At 32.9% G+C, this 18,970-nt stretch overlaps 1 pseudogene; it reads left to right on the top strand.

Annotated features, from left to right (window-relative positions):
* The first annotated feature begins 1,045 nt into the window (after positions 1-1,045).
* LOC149239756 (14-3-3-like protein GF14-C pseudogene) lies at positions 1,046-1,541 on the top strand (annotated as a pseudogene).
* Positions 1,542-18,970: the final 17,429 nt, after the last annotated feature.

Here is an 18,970-nt window from a genome sequence, read left to right as displayed (position 1 = left end):
TCATCCAGTGTTAGAATCAAGAAAATTCTAAAGCGATCAACAATGTATCTTTAACGCAGTGATTTGTCAAGCCCCTTTCTGGAAGGTCAAAACTCAATAATTATTCACATTTAACATTTGTTTGCAAAGTAATGGCATCATTGGTTTCAAATCCTCAACTAGCCATGGCCCCTGGATTTGTCCCCTTGGCAAATGCGGCACAAGGGATACAATTTAGATGTAGAGCGCTCGAGAAAGCAAATGCAAGAGGTTGCTGTTGGTGATTATAGAGCATTCATTATTGCAATTGACGCTCCCATTATACAGCTGTATGTTCAGATTAAATGGTTGATGCCAACAACTAAATGCTGTTCAGTAGGCATGTGGATAAAACTACAACCAAAGACTAACAGAGTAAGGGATGGGCGTTTCTTCACCGAAATACATGAAATATCGTGTCAAAAATGAATCCCTCAATCCGGGAAGCTGACCTCGCGACAATACCTATATATCATGCTCTCCCCCATCCCTCACAACCATTCTCACTCAGTTATCTTCTTCGACATACCTCTTCACTTCATTTCTGAGGAAGCGAAAAAATCCACTCTATACACTTTCGGTGACACAAATTTGCACTTTCAGAACTCCTACTTTTACATAACATGGCTGGATTCAATACACTTCTCTGCTTCGTTTTCATGCTGGGATTGATGAGCTCAGCCTCTCCCGCACGGGCACCAGCACCATCGCCCATTGCAGCTGCTCCCAATATGTCACTGGTTCAATCTTGTGAGATCTCGAGGAGAAGATGAAGAGAATGCGGCAGGAGACGGTGACAGAGAAGATGTACAGGTACAGGGGCATTATCTTTGTGGTCTTCGTTCCTCTTCTTCTCATATCAGTGGGTTACCACATGAAATAAATGCACAAACAAATATTATAGTCGTCTTGCTCCGCGCATGCACCACCTGGCCTCTCATGTCCACGACACATAAAAATGGAACCAACCCAGCAACAAATTACAACAACGCAAACTAACTGAAACTCCACATTATTGAGTGAGAAATGAAGAACACATTACTATGATAAGAGAATACAGAGGCAAGGTTGAGTCTGAGCTCAGTAATATTTTTGATGGCATTCTACGTCTTCTGGATACACATCTTATCCCGTCATCCACATCTGGTGAGTCCAAGGTATTTTATCTTAAGATGAAGGGTGATTACCATCGATATCTTACAGAATTTAAAACTGGTGCTGAGAGGAAGGAAGCTGCTGAAAGCACGTTGCTTGCATACAAGGCAGCCCAAGACATTGCGATTGCAGAGTTGGCTCCAACTCACCCTATCAGACTGGGACTGGCCCTTAACTTTTCTGTATTCTATTATGAGATTTTGAATTCACCAGATCGTGCCTGTACACTTGCCAAGCAGGCCTTTGACGAGGCAATTGCAGAGCTTGATATGTTAGGTGAAGAATCTTACAAGGATAGCACTTTGATCATGAAGGTACAAAAATGTTATGTCAGCACTGACAAGCTAATCAGAATGGCGTTTTTTTGACCAGATTATTACAGAGAAACGACTGATTGAAATGACTGAGCACATTTAGAATGGCAGGACAAAAATGGCACAAATAATGCTGAGTGAAGGAACGTTTCTCTGCGTAGCAATGAAATAGGATAATATATGGACGAGAAGGTCAAAACTGATTGGCAGTGTGGCAGAGAAGGCACATATACGTTAGGTGAAGGATTGTCAGACCTCAATCAACGCACATGAAGGTTGTCCAACTCAACGCTGAGCTTTCATAACAGGCAGCTTTAATCACAGTTTTCGATGCATTCAACACACAAATGAAGAGCACCATTTAACACCAATATAGCTCCAAGTCAGCACACAAATGAATCAATGAGCCATACACAAAACCGATTTCTTTGTCTACAATAGAGCCTTAATCTTCAGCACATACATCGCACATATTAAGAGCAACAACCATCACAAAAAAGGAACGACCCTTCCAACCAACACTTAGGTCTTACAAACACACAGAGAAAGACCACAAAAATTAGTGGCTCAAATATGAGTAGGGCAAGATATCGTCTGCTCTGATACCATGTTAAACACACACATGGCAGCAACAGAATATTAAAGATAAGCAGGAGAGTACATCTATTATTTGACAATGATATATACTTATAGTACATTCGTGTGACCATTAGGTTCCTCAACTATAGTCAAGCATGGTAAACCATAGTCAGTCATTTTCAAATATTCTCAACTATGCTCAAATATCTTCAATCATACTGAACCATGGTTAAACATGGTCAAACATTAACAACAATCATTAATCATCACCAAACAAGGTCAACTATAATGAAACCATGTTAAAAAAACAACAATCATTAATCATAATCAAACAAGGTCAACTATAATGAGACCAAGGTCAAAAGGTCAATCATAATTAACCATGGTTAGTCAAGGCTAGCCATCCCAAATCATAGTCAAACAATGTCCAACCATAGTTACCCATAGTGAATCATAATAAGCCAAAGTAAAAAGTGATGAACCATATTCAATCATGGGTTATAATGATTAAGCATATTTAGCCATATTCAACTATAATAACCTTAATTCAATTATATTCAAACTTTCTCAATAAAAATAATAATTCACAAAAACCATTATCATCCATTATCTACTAAATTCAAATATAATTAAATATAACCCATCAAAATGAAACATAATAATATCAAAACCTTCCTTTTTAATATTATAATATATTTTTTATTATGTGAAATAATATTAATATAACGTCATGAAATAATTAAATTATTTTATTATTTGATAATTACATTTCCTGTATTATAAATAATCATATACAAGAATATTTATTTTCTTAAAATATAATAATATTTTTAATTAAATGGTAATTTTTTTATTATACATTTTTTTCATTATTTATATTTTATTTATAATATATATAATAATATTATCTTAGCTATATAGAAATTAATAAGAATATTATGTATGTTACAATAAAATCATATTTTTTTAAATAGAAATATATTAAAATAAATTTATGGGTAGAGGCGTAATATGGATGAGTACATATGTATAATGTAAAGTACGTAAATATTTCTTATTATATTTTTAAATAGATTAAAAATGTAATATTTTATAATTTATAAGAGTTTTGTTGTTAATTTAATTTAATTTAATATATATAAAGTTTATTATAATATATAATTTATAACGTTTAAAACATTATTAATTTGATCTAAAGTATATGGTTACAATGTTATATTTTTAGTATATTATTATATAATTTATAAGTATGGTTAGTATAATTAATTAACAATTGTCTTTAAAGGTGTAAAGGTATGCTTAAGGAATGGAACATTTGGAAAATCATCTCACCACCAACAAAGCCCACCACTACTAAATGGATGTGCTTAAAATATGCCAAAATCTCCAATGCAAACATTATTAATAATTATTTAAATGATTGATTTTATTCTAACTTACAAATGGTTTTGATACTCACATCATAAACTATGAGCCCATTAGAGTTCATAACATTGAATCTGAAAACTTATTCCATAATCACAACTATTCCATCTTACATGCCACTTAGCCTTGATGCAGATCCAAATCCAATTTTTTTATATATAAAAACCTTAAATCATGATCTTCTTTTTAGTAAATTACTATTTCAAAAAATAACGTGATATATAAATTTTATATGATTAGTATTTGTTAGTAAATGTTGAGAAAGAAGATAGGCTTTTGTTAAATGTTTTTTTGGTTTAAATATGTGAAAGAGAAATTATCTCCATAATTACCTTTTTCTTAATATTTGGTTACATAATATGCTTGCTTGACCACTAATGAACATGGCTGAGTATTTCAAGCTTATGTTTATCTCTTAACGCAAAATTAGGAATACTAAATTCAATAGTAGTAATTCTTCTCTGAGTTCAAGACTAAGGCGGTCGAGTGTCAAAAAAATCAAAATGCCACGTGCTCAAATATTTTTAAAGGAAGGAGGATGAAACCAAGCTTCTTTGATTGTCATGATCTGTTGGTTGATTTTCTGGATCTGTTGGTTTAAATATGTGTGAAAGAGAAATTATCTCCGTAATTACCTTCTTTAATATTTGGTTGCTCAAATATTGTTAGAGGAAGGAGGATGAAACCGAGCTTCTTTGATTGTCTGGATCTGTTGGTTTAAATATGTGTGAAAGAGAAATTATCTTCCTAATTACCTTCTTGGTAATATTCAGTTGCATAATAAGCTTCATGGAAACATGTTTAAATTTTTTAATGATTAAAAGCAGTGGAAATATCAAATTCAATAGTAGTAATTCTTCTTCGAGTTAGAGACTAAGGCGGTGAGTGTAATTTTTTTTTAAAATTTAATCGATGTTCTTGCCACGTGCTCAAATTTTGTCGGAAGAAGGAAGACAAAAATGAGCCTCTTTGATTGGCTATATCTACCCAACAAAACCCATAAAAATAAAAATTTAAATGATGTTCTTAAATGAGCCTCTTTGATTGGCTATATCTACGCAACAAAACCCATAAAAATAAAAATTTAATCGATGTTCGTGATATTGTTGGAGGAAGGAAGACGAAAATGAGCCTCTTTGAATTGGCTAAATCTGCCCAGCAAAACTCATCATAAAAACACCTTCAGTGTGAACATGAAAAAGTTATATATATATATATATATATATATAACACCAGAAATAGAGTCACGTGGTTTGAATTTACAATTGTGCATGAAAAATATTAACACACATCAATTTTAAAATTTTCACAAATCATTGTGATTTTTTCTCCCTAATGAACAAATTAAATTATGAAAATGAAAAAGAAAATGAAAATAGTTATTAATATGTGGGAACCTACTTTAAAATGGCATCGTAAGAAGCTATCAATGCATGTGGCTTTATCAAGCCAAATACAATGTTTATATTTATATCATGCAACATTTATATATTTTATGAATTTTTGTATTGACATTATGGTTATTAAAATTATGCATATGGTGGCACAATTAAAGGGTCGGGCATCATTATATCTACGAGCATTATTATTAAGTGATAGCCCATAAAACATTCATATGTTTTTTGAAGTTATATAACTAGGTCAAAATTATGCTTATAACATTGTACAAATGACAATCGCACATGATGGAAAGGTTTGAAACATTGTTCATCAACAAAAGTTGTATTATTCATGGTTTAAATGTTGGAACAATTAACCAAGTGATGATACATGTCTTATGCAAGCTTATGCACCTTGCTTTTATTTGTCGTTTATGGTGCTTATATGGTTCAGCTGGCTAGTAATCCCCTCATGAGATTTCTTTTTAATGTTATGTAATACTCTACTTCTCAGTGGTGTCACGGGTAGCTAATGGAACTAATGAAATATTTGATTTGATGAATATTTATGAGGAAATACGAGAGGTAACGACATGTAATAAGTCACGTGAACGCCCCTCACAAGGAAAACTTAGTGTTTGAATCCAATAATAGAATTTGATATTGTTAATCCAATGTGTCTATCCATGTCACCAGGGCATTCACACGACAAACCTAATGTTTGAATACAACAATAGAATTTGATATTGTTAATCCAACCTGACTATCCATGTCACCAAATCTCATGCCAACCATTACTCCCAATTGTACAAAAAATTATTACAATTAATGTTGACAATTAAACTTGGTTGCTATCTGATTTTCGAGCCCACTACGCTTATGCGGCCAAACTTTAGGATGATTTTTCACAATTTCCATTATCTCTTAACGCAAAATTAAAAATACGAAATTCAATAGTAGTAAGTCTTCAAGGCTAAGGTGGCCGAGAAAATCAAAATTTAATCGATGTTCTTGCCATGTGCTCAAATATTTTTGGAGGATGGAGGACAAAAATGAGTCTCTTTGATTGGTTGGATCTGCGCAACAAAACCCATCATAGGAACACCTTTGGTGTAAATATACATAACATTTTTCAATATGATTTATATCTATTGGTTAGGTTTACAACACCATATTATATTTAAAGCACTGGACAAGGGATAATATATTTCTTAATATCATATTTTATAATTTACAACTATATTATAATTAATCTCATTTAATATATAAAATGTTTATTATAATATATAATTTATACCTATAAATCAGGGTTAAAGAACTATAAATTAAGTTTAAAGCATCAACATGGGCCAGAAGTAGAATAAATAGACTCAATCAAGCTCGAAAGGAAACATAGAATGGTGAATTTGCAAGTCGTCCAGAGGAAATAATTGCACAGACAAAAGTTCAGTACCAATTAACCATTTTTTTATTCACTGTGTTTTTACTCTCCTTTTAAACTTCTTCACCCATATTTTTGGGCATATTTGGAATATGATTGAGTATAGTTTTGGGAATATTTGTAGAATTGTTTTTTGGGTTTAGTTTGTGTGTGTATTATTTTAATTTACCCAATAGATCAACTAAGCAATACAACATAAGTAATGGTTTTTTTTTTTTTGGACCACTCATGTAGGCTGATAATCAGGCTTTGAATCAATGATTACTATGTTTGCATTCAAAGTGATAATGACTAATTCTATAATGTTATCCACATATGAAGAATGTTTCCAAATATGAGAAGAAAATTTAATGTTAAACATTTTAATATTTTTATGTGCTTTTTAATTTATTTATTTTAAAATGAACAAATATTTTATATTAATCAAGCTGGTAAATGAGTCAATACCCTTACATTCAAGGGTTGTTCATCATCTACAATAAGCCAGAAATATTCAAAAAGTAGTCTTTTCTTGTCTTACCTATGGCCCACTATACTTCTAACAACATTTGTCTTATAGATTCTCCAAAAACCCCCACTAAAGACTGAAAATTTACAAAACATTTAACAAAAAGATATTCTATAACCAAGACTCTACATCCCTGTTGGTTTGTTTTTATCCAATACATTTCCATTTTCTTCCAGTGCCTCGAATGTCATCTCTACAACTTGATGCTCCAGAAGCTCGCTTGGATGAGCTTCTTCTTGCACACCAGAAGAAGCAGGGTCCTGCAAACCAAAACCTCTTTAAGAATTCCCACCACTGTTGCTTCGACTGTAACTTTAAACCCATCAAATTTCGAACCCAAGTTGTGTTTAGAAATCAATGCTTATAGGAATTAGGGTTTGATTCCTCTTTCTTGATAATTACTTGTGAATTATGTTGCCTTCTTTTACTTATTTATTAATTTATATTTCATTAATCAATTACCAAATTATATGTAGATGAAGACCATAATAACAAGAGACACAATATGTAGGCGCTCATCCAGGAAAAAACCCCTACAAGGGGAAAACCTAGTCAAACTCGTCCTTCAGTAAATTTATATCAAGATGAGACACTTCCAGACTTCTTAGACCTAGACAAAGACCTCCTCCAACTAACAATCCAAGCCTTCCCTTAAATAGACAATCCCTGCCAAAGTCTCCAAGTAACATCTCCCCAACAATAGCTTCACTCCAGAATTTCAGCTCCCTAGCATCAGAACTTCGACCCCCAATAATAGTATTTCAGACCTGTAGTAGACACATAATTTCAGCCCCAGTATTTGCCTAAAATTTTTTCACATGTGAGAGATAGATAGCCCAAAAACTCGAATTAGGTCTTCCCACCAAATTTTTTCCTTCTCCAATTACTCTTCTCTCTTTTCTACCTTTCTTCCTTGAAGATCGATTTGTTGAGTGAATTCTCCAAATTGGTCGAATTTCCTCTCTTTATTTAACCTTTATGCTAGGTTTAGTTTCCCTAATGTAGGCCGACTTTATGGGGACATGGTCGACTTGGTGTGGAGGTGAAAAATAACCTTTTTGACTCAAAAATAATTATTTTTACATGATACAAAAGCCCAAGAAGGGTCTAATAAAAATGATAATGACTCTAATGACTCACTACAAAACCTATATGCCTTCAATGGAGGCCTTTACCTAGAAAATATTGACCCAAGCATGAAACTCATGCTTTAATAAGCCATTTTCTTTAATAATAAAATTTCTTTTGACATGTACAATTATGAAGACCGACACTAGTTACATTCTTAAACACTCCCTCTTAACTAGGGAGATATTAATAATTACATACATATAAGAGTACATGGAATATATCAAAATGAAATGAACTACAAAGAGTTTTAGCACACTCAATGCTACAAATTAGATACCTAACCAGGTTACTCTAATCGGGTGGGACTAAGATGGATTCAAGATTTAGCCACTCTAGGTACCATCAGGATTTAAGCTCTACCATTAACCCAAGCATCTAGGTGTGTATCCAAGGTCAGAGCTCCATGACCAATGCCACCCTCCCTACTTCAAGATCTAGACATCAATACATAGGCTAACAAGATGTCCTCCCAAGCATCTTGTTGTAGATGCTTCATCTCTCCCTATCAAAAAAATCTGTAACATAAACCAACCCAAGCATGCTTCTAAAATATTCAAAATTCTTACTAAGAAGAGATTTCATCAGCACATCATCTACCTATTCATCTCTTGGGATATACTGTAGCTTCACGACCCCATCTTGTATCAAACTCCTAATGTAGTGGTACTTGTTATTGATATGCTTCGTATTTGCATGGAATATGGGGTCTTTAGAAATCTTGATGCTGCTTTGATTATCGTAATTTATCATTGTAGCATCTAGAGGTTTTCCAAACAAATTTGACAAGAGTTTTCTTAACCAAACAACTCCCTTTCCTACTTCACATGCAACAACATATTCTACTTCAACACTACTTAACACAACAAGATATTGTTTTATGCTTATCCATGAAATCATTGTAGATCCAAAACTAAAACATCCACTGGCAGTGCTTCTTCCATCAGTCTCGCTTCCACCCTAATAAGAATCAATAAAACCTATTAACTTGACTTCCTTTCCATCATACTTCAGACAATGATGTATTATGCCACATAGGTATCTCAAAATATTCTTGGAAACTATCCAATGGTCATGATGAGGCTCCAACTAAAATTGAATAAGAAAATTTACAACGAAACATATATCAGGTCTCATATTTACCAAGTACATAAGATAATCCACCAACTTATGATAGCTAGTAGGATCGATGAGACTAGATTCAGAGTTTCTCAAATTCTTGAGACTAGTGATCATAGGAGTAGTCATAGGCTTGGAATCCATCATAACAAATTTTTGTAACATCTTGATTATGTATTTACCTTGACCCAGATATATCTCCTAGGTTTTTGCAGAATTTGAAGCCCAAGTAATAGTGCATGAGTCCCAAATCTTTCATCTCGAATTCAACTACCAACATTTTCTTGCATTCTAGTATTCTGCGCTCCACACTTGTAATAAACAAATCATCCACATATAGTAGTATAATGACTGGTTCATTCTTTACCACCTTAATGTAGAGGTTTTCATAAGAATAACTTTTGACGAACCCAATTCTTAAGAGATATGCATCCATCCTTGCATATCATGCCCTAGGAGCTTGCTTCAAGCCATATAGGTCTTTCTCGAGTCTGGAAACATGTGTATGTATGCTATATATTTCTAAGCCTTTTGATTGTTCAATGTATACTTCTTCATCAATGGTTCCATTTAGCAATGTGGTTTTGACATCCACTTGATGGATATTCCATCCCATAGTAGTAGCTAGCGAAACCAAAGATCTTATAGTAGTATACCTAGTAGTAGGAGCAAAGATTTCTTCATAATGTATACCTTCCTTTTGTGAGAAACCCCTTGAAATGAATCTAGCTTTGTATTTGTCTATGCTTCCATCAACAACATGTTTGATCTCGTAAATCCATTTTGAGGTGACAACCGATTTGTCACTTGGTGTAGAAACGATTTCCCAGACCCCCTTCTTCATGATGGATTGACATTCTTCTTGCATCACCTTCTTCCATTCTTCTTGATGATCAACTTCTTCAAATGTAGTTGGTTCAACGTCTATCAATTTTGTCATGTATGTTGCATCTCTTCAACATCTCTTTGTTCTTTTACTTTCTCTAAAAGTTCCTTTATTAGATCCATGTCCTTCATCATCTTCAAGTGTAGCTTTTAACCAATTTGGCCTCTTCTTCGTTTCAAGAATGGTTACAGGTTGAGTAGGATCACTTGGTCCTTCTTCTTCTTATTATTGGATTTTAGCTGTCTTGTCATGATGCTCTTCTTCTTCAAATAGTGGTACATATTCATCATTGAATTCGATTGGTATATCCTTGGATCTTTTGTATGCATGATTTTTATCAAATATAACATTCATGCTAACTTCAATATGTCTTCCTTCCTTGATGTAGATTCTATAAGCCTTTGAAGAAATAATGTAACCAACAAAGATCCATTTTATGTTTGTAGAATCCAATTTCTTTCGCTTGTCTTTTGGAACATGGATGTATGTGACACACCCAAAGATTCAGAGATGGTCTACACACGACTTCTTCCCTGTGATACTTCTTCAAGTGTCATATTATCAAGGATTATATGAGGACTTATCTTTGTATATATACTATTGTCATTGTTGCTTCTACACATAGAAACTTTGGTAGACCTTGATCAAATATCATAGTTCATATGCATTCTTCAATTATTATTTTTTTCCTTTCTGCAACTCCATTTTGCTCGAAGTTGTAGGGAAAAATGAGCTCCCTCTTAATACCTGCTTCTTTACAATATGTAATTAATTATTTTGAAGTGTATTCCCGTCCATTATCAAATCTAAATGTATTTACATTTCTTTCAATTAAGGTCTCCACTTCATATCTAAATTCGTTGAACTTTTCAAATGCTTTGTCCTTTATCTTGAGAATATAGAGCCATGTATTTCTAGAATGATCATTAATGAAGGTCACATAATAAATATGACCTCCAAGATATTTGTTAGACATTGGCCCACACACATCGAAATGAATGAGGTCTAATATCTCCTTGGACTTTGTGTCACTACTTGTAAAAGGTTTCCTAATATTATTTGTCAAAACACATCCCTTACAATACTCCTTCATGATCTTCCTTGATGTTTGAGATGACCATTACCATTTGAGTAAGTGAGGGTATTATCTTGTAATGAATATTCCCATATCTTCTATGCCATAGTTTGATAGGATTGATCTCCATGTGAACTAGGGCTTGAGGAGATGGTGTTATAACTCTATATAGCCTTCCTTAACAAAATTCAATAAATTTTTCCTTTTCAATACGCGAATACTTTCAAAAAACCAAAACTTTACCATCTATAAAGGAACCCCTATCTCATTTGTCTTTTAAACAAGAAATGGAAAGTAAATTATTTTTCAAACCTGGGACATAGAGTATGTTGTTGAGATGTAGCTTTGCTCCACTTTCCAGCTTTACTGATGTAGATCCAAGGCCCTTGACTGCATAAATGTTGTTGTCTCCTAGCTCCACTGCATGTGATGATGGTTCCACTGACAGAGTATGAAGTTGTCCACTTTCTCTAATCATTAGTCTTGAGGCTTCACTATCAATGATCCATGCGTTTTCATTGTCAAGAGTACCTGTAAGTGTAGCTAAGAATTTAATCCTGACTTTCCTAGATAGATTGTAGATGATTCTTCCAATCCAACTTTTAATAAATCTCACGATATTGAATTCCATCTTCAAGTAAATTTACATAGAGGGAGTAACCTTTTCTTCCAATCCAACAAAGTGATCTTCAACCTTCTTCAATCTTAGCTCTGATACCATGTTGAGAAATCAATGCTTATAGGAATTAGGGTTTGACTCCTCTTTCTTGATAATTACTTGTGAATTATATTGGCTTCTTTTACTTCTTTATTAGTTTATATTTCATCAAGAAATTACTAAATTATATGTATATGAAGACTATAATAACAAGAGACACAAGATGTAGGCACTCAGCCAGGACAAAACCCATACAAGGGGAAAACCCAGTCAAATTCTTCCTTCAATAAATTCATACCAAGATGAGACACTTCTAGACTTCTTAGACATAGACAAATACCTCCTCCAACCATCAAGTTAGCCCTGCCCTTCAATAGATGATCATTATCAAAGTCTCCAAGTGACAACTCCCCAATAGTAGCTTCAATCCAAAATTTCAACTCCTTAGCAACAGAACTTTGACCCTCAACAATAGAATTTTGGATTTCGGCCCTAGTAGCTTCCCAAAAACTTTGCACGTGTCATATATATATATATATAGAGCCCATAAACTTGAATTAGGTCTTCCCAACAAATTTCGTCCTTCTCCAACTACTTTTCTATCTTTTCTACCTTTCTTCCTTAAAGATTGAATTTGTTGAGTGAATGCTCCAAATAGGTCGAATTTCCTCTCTTTATATAGCCTTTCTGCTGGGTCAAATTTCCCTAATGTAGGAGGACTTCATGGGGATAGGGCCAACTTGGTGTGGAGTTGACAAATAACCTTTTTTACTCAAAGCTAATTATTTTTACATGATACAAAAGCCCAAGAATGGTCTAATAAGAATGAAAATGACTCTAATGACTCAAGACAAAACCTAAAACCATTCAATGGAGGCTTTGACCTAGAAAACATTGACCCAAGCATGAAACCCATGCTTTAATAAGTCATTTTCTTTAATAATAAAATTTATTTTGACAAGTAGAATTATGAAGACTGACACTAGTTATATTCTTCAACAAGTTGTCCACTTTTGTGGCCAAATTATCCACTATCAGTTGGAGCCTCTCCATAGCCTCCCACAAGTCCTCCAACTGCCGAATGATCGGTGAGAAGTGAGAGCGGGCTTCCAGCATGACTTGCTCATCAATCCTATCCAATTTGGAAAAACCATCCTCCAACGAGACTTGTTTAGGGATGTTGTTGGTATGTATGCTACCTTCACGAGTTGGGGATGCCATGGAGTCAAACGATCAAAATTTCACCTTGATGTTGAGAAAATCCAACCTTGTCAAGCACCATTTACAACAAGGAATGTATCCAGTTCCCTTTCCTGCAGCCATCGTATCACATTGAATGTGTTTGAACCTTATTTTCCTTCTCAATTCACCTGTATTTTGTAACAAATCCATTGCCCGACGCACAAACATGCTGCATTTACTCCACAAAGACAGAATTTGGGTACCATCCTGAGGGATTTCATGGCCCGAACTAAAACCACATGCTGAATGACCCCATCTATCCTTGAGAATGATGAATTCCTTCTCCATCATCCATCTGGAGCACTCAACCCATTTTACTTTAATCGAGAGATGACAATCTAAATTAATCATGATCAGGGTATTAATTTTTTTAATTAATATCACATCAAGCCTTGGGACCCGATTTTTCCAAGGTAACCGTTGATTTATTGCATCCTCCAACCTATACAATCCAGGCTTCATGGGATGTAATGGAAAGTTGAATTGCCTCGATCATGGAAAATAACTCCTTGTTCAAGACGAGCTCCTATGTTGGCTTGTTCGTTAGCATTATGATTATTCCCTCTTTTAATATGATCAAAGGATTTAAAATCAAAATTTTCAATTTGACTCATAATTCTTATATCCAAAGGAGATTTGTCTTTCTCAATGGGGTCTTTGATTCTGTGGAATTTTTGGATGATTATCATCGAGTCTCCTAATACAACTAATTGACGAATTCCCCTTGCTAGTGTTATCTTCAACCTTTTCCATAGAGCAAGGGATTTTGCTTGGTTATTAGAGGTTTCCCCAATCCTCGTGCGAATTTAGTCTCAATTTCTTCATTGTGGCGATATATTACCCCTTTTGCTCCTACCTCCCCCATATGCTTTTTAATTATAAATGTAAATTAGATTTTATAATATTATTTTGTTTAGGCTATTAATGTTTTCAAAGAGTTTTATAGATATTAATAAAGCTATTAAAATTTAAATTAGAAACTCTTTACCACATTATTTTACTTTTTCACTATTATTTTTACTCTCCTTTTAAACTTCTTCTCCTAGATTTTTGAGCCTATTTGGAATAGGATTTATGGTTCAATTTTGGGAAGAATATGTTTTTGGGTTTTGTTTATGTTGTCTCACTTTACCCAAAAATGAAATAGATCAACTTCAACAATGTATCATAAGTAATCGCTATTTTTTTTGGACCACACATCTAGGCTCACAATCAAATTTTGAATTATTGATTCTTATGTTTGCATTCAAAGTGATAATGAATAATTATGTAGTGTTAGTGATATATGAACAATGTTACTAATACATGAAAACAATTTAATGTTAGATACTTTAATATTTTTATATGCTTGAATTGACTCAATTCTACTTGCATTGTAACTTGCAAAAAAAAATATAAAAAAATCAAGAGAGAAAATTATGTTTTTCATTATTAATGTAAGTAACATTTTATATATTATTTTATCTTTAAAATAATTTTATAGATTTTAATAGAGCTATTAAATTTTAAAATATAAACTCTTTATCATATTATTTATTTTTTCACCACTTTTTTTTTTTAAACTTATTTTCCTAGATTTTTGGGCATATTTGGAATAGGATTTAGGGTTTAGTTTGGAGCATATTTGTGGGATGTTTTAAAGTTTTTTTGGGTTTAGTTTGTGTGTGTTGTTTCACTTTACCCAAAAATAAAATAGATTGACTTCAATAATGCATTATAAGTAATAGTTATTTAATTTTTTGGACCATACATAGGCTCATAATCATGATTTGAATCAATGATTACTATGCTTGCATTCACAATGATAACCATTAATTTAGTGTTACCAAAATATGATGTTACCAATATGTGAAGAAAATTTAAGGTTAAATATTTTTATATTTTTATATGCTTGACTCAGTTTTATTATTTGAATCCTAACCTGCAAAAAAGTTTATAAAATAAAAATATAAAATTTATAAATTTAGATATAAAATGCAAAGAGTGAGAAAGTTATTTTTAAAATTATTATTTAAATAAGATTTTATAATATTGTGTTGTATAGGTTATTAGTGTTTTCAAAGAGTTTTAAGATATTACTACTGGAACCTTTCAAATTTAAAAATATTAGCTCTTTACTACATTACTCTATTATATTAAGTTTACAAATTTTGATATATTAATTTATTAAAAAAAACATGTAAATATATAATATATTTTATTAAAATAAGATATATAAGTAAGAATATATTTAATTTATAGTTACTTAATTTTTTCTTTAATTTTATAATCACAAGAGAGATAAATAAAAGTATAATAATTATATTAAATATATAAAGGTCACTATGTATAGATATTATAAATCATCATAGATCTATCTCAACTTTAGATTTTTTAGGAGCTCCGAGGGATCAAATCTTTCTAGGTGCAAACCTTTTTCCTGAAGTTTTGCACTCAAAAAATAGGTTTGCACCTCTAGAGATTTGATCTCACTAGACTCTTGATAGATCCAGAGTTGAGATAAATCTACCCTGATATTATATTCAACAATCACATTAATAATATTAATATCTTATATTTTCATAAATAGATCTCATATATATTTAAAAAACATTATTAATATACTAAATATATACCTATTTAAATATACTAGCACTAATATATTTGCATTATTTTAATAAATAATTATTTATTAACTACTTTCTTTCATTATCATATTATAATATTATATCTCCTGAAATTCCATAAGGCTTTGACATCCTATAGTTTTTTCATGCATATAGTGTTTTCTATTTCTATCAAATTGAATGTGAGGAAATCACAGAGAGTTTTAATGTTTAAATTAATTAGGCTAATTTTACTTTATTGTGCTGTTGTTTTCTATTTCTATCAAATTGAATGTGAGGAAATCACAGAGAGTTTTAATGTTTAAATTAATTAGGCTAATTTTACTTTATTGTGCTGCCAGGCACATTCTACAACTTATGAGGGCAATATGTAATTTCATCTACGCTAAATATGAGGTTGACATATATCCTTTTAAAAATAAAAGTAAAAAATTAACCATTTACATGATTAAAAAACGTGAACTCTAACCAAACAAAACATATACAATATAATTAGTCTTACAGCAATCTAGTCGAATCTAACCAAACAAAAGTATATAATATAATTACTTCTTACAACAATCTTTATAATTGTTCAAATCCTCATGCGGTAGAATAGGGTTGACATGCGAAACATGCATTTCTGTGGTCATGCATAGCTGATCAATATGACAGATCTCGAGCTCGAGATCGTAGGTGGCGTTGATAAGGGCCCCCATCTCTGGAGATTCAGTAGCTTGTTCTCTTGCATGAACTTCAACATAGGACCAAATCTCTAGAACGTTCAGTCCATTCGAGAGATACACAGGGGGAGATTTGCTGTTACTGGGTGTAGCAGCAGATGCCATGATATCTCTGTAATAATTATACACACAACCAAAATATGGATTCACAAGATTACAAACATTCCTTTCTTCTATATGTATATGGAATTATGTATCTCATTTCACTTGCAAGTTGCGTGTTTTGGTTTGAGATAATTTTTTCAAGTGGAGTGCGATCTTCTTTCAACGTTTTCTAAACCATAGTCTAACTGAGGTTTTTGGGGGCGTATTTATTGGTTAAATTTTCCACTGTAGCAATTTGGTGTAATTAGAAATTTAAATTGAAATTGATTTTAAATTTTAATTGTGATTTATTCTCAATCGGAAATTTTTGAATGCTAAATTTTAACACATCTTCAAAGATACACACACAACACATTCCAAAGATACACACAACGCATTTCTAGAAGCTCATAAAGTCATATTAACTTGTCAAAAGTTAAAAACAATTTGGTTTAGGATGAATTTTATAATTTTTAGATGCAGTGGGGTCTTACTTTAAAGACTTTTCTCATAAATAAATTGAAATTCAGAGATAATATTGTCACATAAAAGGGGCTAGAAATAAATTAAGTAATGTGTCAGTAAACTATTAAATCAATGTCCATTGGTATTTTAATTTGACTTACATTTTGTAAGCTTCACAAAAAATATATGTAACCCCACTTTGTGGCATATCCATCTTAGAATTTCTATAGGAATATTGTGAAATCATTTTAAGTGCTCTCGTGATAAGGCATGAGGTGGAAGATTTGATACATAGATAATGTAAATGGATGTTGATGGTAACCTAATTTTCCCATGTCTCAATAAAAATGGAATTTATGAAAATTTGAGAAGAAAACATAGTAGAGAGATTACACATAAAACAATTTGTATATCCTCATCAAAGCCAAAGTAAATCCACTAATATAGTGCATATGAGATCCAATAGATTCTAAGATTAGAGAATATTGTTAAGAAAATATCTCAACGGGATCCAACAAAGCTCAAACCAATTTCTAAAATGAACATTAGTCCTAGCTCCCTCCCATAATGTTTATTCTATAAATTGTAATATAGAAAACACATATTACAACAAAATTGATATTTGTCTGGCTGGTCTTCACCAACACTCACATCCACTTTGGAATCTTGTAGACACTGCTCTTTCACCACCACAATCTTCGAGCTACCACTTAAGCTCCTTTTAAAACATAACTACCTCTGATAATCATTGACGTACATGTAAGATCAGCAATATTGACAAACTTGACTCGTTGGGGCTTTCGCGATAAGAGTTGTCAAGTATTGAACCACTCTATGGACCTTCCACCATCTTTTAGATATTTCACTTTCAACTATCCATCAGTTGCTAGGATAGAGGTCTAGATACTGAATGTGTTCAAAAGTTGATCATACAACCACATCTATCTCACACAAGGATCTCATATTATAACATTGACCCATTGTTCAAGGGTTTCCGAGTGCCAAGAACAACAAACTATAATAGTATATAAACACAATTAAACTAGTGACGTGTTCAAGGGTTTCCTAGTGCTATGAATCACTAATTTCAATTGTGTAACACTGTTCATTGATTGAATATGTACTTTTACAAATAAAATTTTCTAAAAATAAGAAAATTTCATAATTACAAAATTTTGTCCATCATCTTTATTGCTATCACAATCATCTTTGTTTCTGCATCATTTCTTATGATCTTGGTCCAATATTTGAATTAGATTTTCTCATCTTCACAAAGCATTTGTTAGAGTGGTCAATTCTAACAAACTCAGACTCACATATTGAGTTGACCATACTCAATATGTATACAATACAAACTCCAAAGAAATATAAAAAAGTCTAGCCGATGAAAACAAACAAACTTGATATTTGTGTGCTTAATAAAGATGTACAACAAAGAGGAAAAGTGGTTATTGGGAGTTTCATAGCTTACACTCCAGCAGACGGAGGAAGCTCTCTGAACTAGGGTTTGAAGGTAACGGTTTCAACTGTAGCCTAAGTACTTACTCTGGAGCAGAACAGAGCCAGAGCGGCAGAGCTTCGTAGAAGGGGGAAACTCTAACTTGACAGATGGAAAATGCGGGGTCCATTGGGACCCCATCATACAAACAGATAATGATGAACAAGGAGAAGACAACACAGGATGGGGTGCAGATATTAGGGTATGAGAAGTCAGGTCAGGAGAATCTAACCAGCAAGGGGAAGAGAAATAATGAGGGTAAAAATACCAAGAAACAGAAAGAAAATGTTGAAAGCAAAAGCACAACGGACAGAGACAGCACGAATCCTTCCCAAGCACAGATTTCACAAGGAAACAAGCCGGAGAAGGAACAAGCAACGGGAGAGGAGGAGGATCTAAAACAAGACAAGGAGGAACAGGGAGGAACAACGTCAACAACCACTGGGAAAAAAATCTAGGGTCCGTGCAAGCCCAAAGCCACAGAAACCCTAAGGGTAATAATTTCTGACCCAGAACTTCAAGCGTACCGTGACCACATGGTTGAACATGCAGTGATCTGCAGGTTCATGGGGTTCTGGCCAACAGAGCGAGCACTGTGCATGTGGATAAAGCAACAATGGAAACCCAAAGGAGATATAAGGCTACACTTAGGAGCCAAGGGTTTCTTT

This window comes from Pinus tabuliformis, chromosome 8 (assembly GCF_031772625.1).
Source record: "Pinus tabuliformis cultivar Carrire ecotype Pingquan chromosome 8, CPIR1, whole genome shotgun sequence".
Taxonomy (NCBI): Eukaryota; Viridiplantae; Streptophyta; class Pinopsida; order Pinales; family Pinaceae; genus Pinus; species Pinus tabuliformis.
The sequence above is the reverse complement of the archived record's forward strand: the minus strand, read 5'-3'. Positions and strand labels throughout refer to the sequence as shown.